The 5,893-nt window shown below is 43.7% G+C and overlaps 1 long non-coding RNA gene across 2 annotated transcripts; it reads right to left on the bottom strand.

Annotated features, from left to right (window-relative positions):
* Positions 1-2,566: 2,566 nt before the first annotated feature.
* Positions 2,567-5,494, bottom strand: LOC142771382 (uncharacterized). 2 transcript variants are annotated; one of them, XR_012885886.1, is made up of 4 exons: positions 5,313-5,494; positions 4,259-4,337; positions 4,005-4,065; positions 2,567-2,877 (listed from the first exon to the last, which is right to left on the bottom strand). It is a non-coding gene; the product is annotated as an uncharacterized LOC142771382 (long non-coding RNA). The 2 variants fall into 2 exon arrangements; XR_012885887.1 differs by lacking the exon at positions 4,005-4,065 and having other exon boundaries at positions 5,313-5,493.
* Positions 5,495-5,893: the final 399 nt, after the last annotated feature.

Consider the following 5,893-nt stretch of genomic DNA (forward strand, 5'->3'; position numbering starts at 1 on the left):
CACCAAACTACTGTCCTTATGATGAGCCACTAAACCCAAGTTTTGATAGGTTACCACAGATCGCACCACCCTTCCTATTTTGTTAAAAAAACTTCGCCACATTCCTAGGGCAATCATGAGGAAATGCGAATGCATTTCTGTGGAGTCCCTAAAGGCGTTTCCTAAGTGAGAATCCAGCGTTAGAAGAATAGTGTTTTTTTTTTCTTACATCATGCAGGCAATAGCGCCATTCCCCTCACGGGGAGTTGTCATCTAGTGAAAAACGCAGTATGCTTTCCTGGACCGTTGCCGTCAACCATGCGCCAATAATCAGGAGAGTGCTGCCTACAGAGGTCAGGGAATGGGGAAGGGGGTTCGAAAAATCTCCAGTACATTTTTTTTTTCTTTCAGTAAACACAATGCCACTGAAACATGTTTAACGCGCTCCCATTGGAAAAGCGTGGGGACGAAAACACCAGCATTCCCTTGTAGTTTAACTGCTGTGTACATGCTTCACAAAATTTGCTGACGCGCCCCGTTATTCATTGTAACCGTTTTCAGAAGCCCGTTCCGTCTTAGAGATCGATTCGTTGCGGTTAGCACCACGTGCCGTGGATGGTCACTGTAGATTTTAAAAATTAGAACAGTGGCCGGCGGGTAATTATCGACCTTTTTGGCAACACATTTGGATTCTTCCGAGGTGAAAGGTACTTCGAATTGCATATAATTTTTTTTTTTGCGTTCGCCTTTCGGTTTCCTCCAGCAAGAGCTAATACGCATGCGCAAGTTATTTTCTCAACGGCCAGCGCAACAAAGTGTGGCCGCCGCACGTCAGCACATTTAGAAACAACGTGCCGAAATTACCGATACTGTTTGGTGCCTAGCGTTCCAAAAATGCAGTAGAATTATGAGAGCTGCTATGTGGTGGGTGGCTGAGGCAGTTTTGTTTCGCCAGTTTTTTTTTTTTTGAGGTGCATTTGAAATGCACATAGCCAAAATGTGACCATCGCAGCCGTAATGAAACCAGCGACGTCCGGGTTAGCAGCCGAGCAGCATGGCCACTGCTCCACCACGGCAGACGACTAACTGCGCAACAAAAGTGGTTATCTGGGGAGTTGGTCAGATTGCATTTTAGTGAAGATTTTGTCCCACGAGTGAGGCTAAGCTGAGAGAGATCACAAGGCGAGACGCTTGCCGTCGTTGAGTGAGGCGCCTCGCGTTCTTTTGCTACTGAAAATATTAGCTAACACATGTCCTTGCAAACTTGCGAGCTTTGAAAGTCAGTGCTTAATATTATTGTTAGAGTTTGATGGCTCCTATTTTTGAAATAGCTCGTAGTGTCGCCTTCAGCGTTTAGGGACGTTTTGCACTCGAGAAGAAGTCGGCTGAACTAAGGCAAGTTGTTGTACATGCATAGGCGAGGTTAAGGTAATATTACTCGTGTCACTGGTATTTCTGTGGTTCTCACTGACGAGCTCAATACGGCACGCCATATAAAGGGTTCGGATTAAGTTCAATGACGTGGGTTATTAACGTACGCTTAAGAAGAACTTTTAGCAAGTTATGGCACTTCGCACCACCCGTAGAAAGTCGCACCACACAGCGGATAGAGAGAGAAATGTTTCGAGCAGACCGGAGGGTGACGCGGCAGTGTCAAGTGGCTGATGCAGCCCCTGCCATGCAAGCACAAAGTTTTTCTTAGCATTTTGCACGATCGAATGGCAATATATAAAATATGGATGCCATGTACCGGGGCAGAAACCAGGTTATTCGTTAAAATATTCTCCTATTTATCCGAAAGTAGAATGCGTGATGATAAGATGTGTGAGAATCTATAGGCAAGTTTTCACGGCTTCAGTACGAATAATTGTGTGTCATTCTAAGAAGCGGGAGAGAGAGAGAAAAAGAATGCAGAAACTGCAATCGTGCAAGTAGAAAACTAAAAACGATGCGCTACACTCTAAGCCAAAACGGAGCAACAGGGGTATAGGGGTTGCTCCTTTCAGGGAGCAATTGCATTGCCACTCCCATTACTCTCCTAAAAGGAGTAACTGCAGAGGGAGGAACCGTTGCTCTCCTTTCAGTTCCTCCTTCGGGGGATGAACAGTTACTCCCTCCAGTTCCTCCCTGCAGACCAACAGTTACTCCCACCAGTTACTCCCTGCCGACCAACCCTTACTCCCACCAGTTGCTCTTCTAAGAGCAACAGTTACTCTTTACCGTTCCTCCCACGTGTTTGCAGTTACTCTATGAAAACCAACTGCACATGCTTCCAGTTACTCCTTGGGGAAATGAGTATTTATCTCGAGTATGCTTGTCACACGCTTAACACATGGCGAGAGCTCCTTGGAAGAGCACTGCTTGGGTGCTTCTAACACAAAAAGTGGACAATATTGAAAGGAAAATAAATGCTTTATTGTTCTTTTTATGAGGCGACGTGTGACCACACGTAAAAGTAGACTTCATCACACCACAGCCAGCACTAAACAAACACCATAATACATCAAAGGTTTTCTGCGTCATCCGTGGAAAAACAATCTTGAATTTCTAGCATAGAGCAGTCTGTGTCATCTGAGAGAAGGGCAACTTCTCCAATTCTGAAGAACTCAAGTTTCGCAGCTGGTGTTTCCATCAGGCTAGCGCAGCAGAACGTCACCGCAGGCATATGTGAAGCATCGCATTGCTGCAAGAAAAAAAATAGAAGTGTGAGGTTAAACATGCCAGAATCAATTCATAACAATGAGTCACACACACTGAAGCAGCGCTTACATTATAGGATGTCTACTGCAAAACGAAATGTGAAAAAAAAAAAGAAGGTTCGGCCAAACGTTACTTGGCAAGCCATATAAATGCTGATGTGGTAGACGCTCTTCACATGATGTCTCGGACAGCAATATTCTGGAAGAAAATGTGCAGCACCTCAACAAGGCATATTTGTAGCAGTTAAAGATACCCTTAGGTTCAATTAACTTGTTTCCTATACACAGCTGAGTTACATTTCTATGAGCCCAGTCACCAATGGGCATTCTAAATGAGGTCATGTGTGTGGCAAACAACACGTACTGTCCGCTCATGTTAAAATACTTATTTAGCTCGTGCACATAGTTGCTCTCGATTCTACTGTTCTATCATACGCTGCTGCGTCTTGAATTGTGCAATACCTGTAGGCACAAGCCAAGCATGCAAAGCCTGCTTGAAAGCAACCATTTGCAGAGGCTGCATGATAATCTTCAGTATATTTCTTTGTACCTGACGCAAACGGCTGGACAAAACTATAGACAAATAAATGTAGGCCGTGCTACCTTCAAAAAATGCTTTAAATTTAGAAAACTAGGGTGCATTTGTTCACTCGGTTGACGAGTCACAGCCACGAGATATGTAAACGAAGCAATATATCTTAAGGCATGCACAGATATTCTGATTCTTTGTTTGACAGTGTCACAGATAGCTTGCCAATACATATATATTTGAGAGCAACAAGATGTGAAGCTTTTATTAGTTCAACGTCTTGTTGGTTCACAGCCAAACAGGTTACTGCTTGTTAGACAAATTGGAATAAGCCCACCATGGTTTCCAAAAAAAAAAGCATTATTAGAAGTTAGCTCCCGGTGTGAATGTCTGCCTATTTATTTTGTACTGCCTTCTACATGTGCCACAAAGACATTTGTTGAGGATGTGCTACCAGTCAAGCCAAGATCGCATACTTGGTCAATGTGATGGAAATACAAACATTAGAAACACTGCCACCTCTAGTAAGAGCATAACACTTCAGTATCTTGGACTAGCAAAGAGGTGCACAAGAAAGTTAAGCCCACTCTTGCGGAACTTTGAACGCGAATATTTCAGAGTGGGGGAGGTCAACATGCTGTGGCACTTTTAAACCCACGAAACATCTGCAGAAAACAGGGTAAAGGCAAGTCAAGAAACGCTGTTATGAAGGCCTGCGCATGGACAGCTTTGTGAATCTAGGCCCAAGTGTTTATGCTTTGTGCAAGCCGAAATCCATGTAAATAGGGAAAGCATACTTTTAGGAGTACCAGCGTAAACAAATCTTGGCAGTTGGCTTTTTAGTACAAACAGCAATCCCTGCAATGAAAACATAAACATTTTATCTTAACGGTAACAGTGTGAGCTCACACACGGGCCAGTGGAGCCATGTCGAATTGTCAGTGCCAGTGTAACCATGTGGCATAATGAACTATTCTCTGGCCAACACATGCACAGTTTGCCCCTAAAAAGCGATGCTTTCATATACGTGGTACAAAAAGTCTGCACTTACCAAAATTCACTTGCTTTCTGTACTTTAGCATCGTTGGGAGCATCTTTATCTGCAGTATAACCAAATTTGTGTCATATCCCTGAAAAAAAAGTAAAAGACATGCATCAAATATTGTTTCATTTGGTAGCAGTGAAGTCAGGTTAAGAACAGCCAAGTGGGAATCAGCCGAATTATGTGCATGCGGCAAATCCCAAACGGCGTTATTGAGGTTGTCGAAATTTTCGTCGATTGGTATTAACGTCGATATGTGACTTCAACGGCATGCCAAGTTTTCACAGCGCATAAAGATTTCATGATGCAGAATAATGACAGCGCTAACGAGAACATACAGCATTTATGATTGTCTTTTACAATATTCAGTTTTGCTAAGGTTTTACATCACTAAAGAAATCTGAAAGATTTGGGTCATTCCTCCTCCAATTGTTCTGTCAATATGTAAACTGCTCGCTTGATGGTGCGCTTATAAAATCGTACGTTCAGCGCAGAGGTGAAGCAAGTGACGCAGTGATGTGGGCAGATTTTTTTTTTTTTTTTGGCGTGCGGGGAGGGGGGGGGGGGGGGGTCCGCTTATCTGAATAGGCCGGGCAAGCGAATATGGTCGTCAATTTGGGCTTCCTACGCCCGGCCTAAAAAAATTCTGTGCGCAACCGCCTGGCTATGCCAGTGAAGTGATGCGACAATGATTTGTTCACTTACTGATTTACATACACTTTACATCTCTAAAAAATGCGGCCCAAGGCCCCAACACTCAGCCGTTAACATTACATAAAGCCAATGGTAGAAAAGTGCCAGTATGAATGCAGCTACAACCCCGCCCCAATGTTTTTTCAAGCGAGGTAGTGTTGCGGAAATGAACTTTTAACTGCAAAAGTACACTGGCACTGCAGTGGTGACAGGGGAAGCAAGAGGGTATGCAGGCGGTAATAGAGGTAATTTAGTCCGATACGGCTAGCAATGGATACGGTGAATAAGAGCAAATCATTTCTCTTTCAATAGCGCAACCACTCAACAATGTATTGTGGGAGCATTAAATGTTGCTGGAAATGCCACTCACCTGCACGCTGATGCATGCTCGGTCCTTTGTCCGACGAGCGAACAGGCTTGCAGATAGCTGAAGACGTGTTTACGATGTGTTTGTTCCACCCAGCAGCAAAATCCACAACTACTTCGCGCTCCATAAAGATAAATATACACTAACCTTCATCACGAATAAGCAGAAACGCTAATCTGCGGCACACACACACGATCAAAACATAGCTCACAAGCTCGCCCGTCCATGTGCTCGCCAGCCACAGACCATATGAAAATGAGTAAGTAGTGCGAACGGGAACCTAGTTGCGCCGAAAAAAAAAAACGTCCAGCAGTGGCAGCACAGGCGTCAGCGCAATAATTTCAGTGTGTTCTCCTAATACAATTATAAAAAAAAACTGAGGTACACTAAAAGTCATAAATAAATATAAAAAGTTGAGTGTAATTTTTTATTTAGTGCTAGTCAAAATAAACACTGAATAAAAATTAATTTGTAACTTACATGGATGGATGGGGCTGTACCCTTTACATCGTTTGCTACACCAGCGCCACTTTTGTCGTGCGGGCGCAGATGGCGCAGATTTGTCATTCTGCCCTCAAACTACA

Source organism: Rhipicephalus microplus, chromosome 9 (assembly GCF_043290135.1).
Source record: "Rhipicephalus microplus isolate Deutch F79 chromosome 9, USDA_Rmic, whole genome shotgun sequence".
NCBI lineage: Eukaryota > Metazoa > Arthropoda > Arachnida > Ixodida > Ixodidae > Rhipicephalus > Rhipicephalus microplus.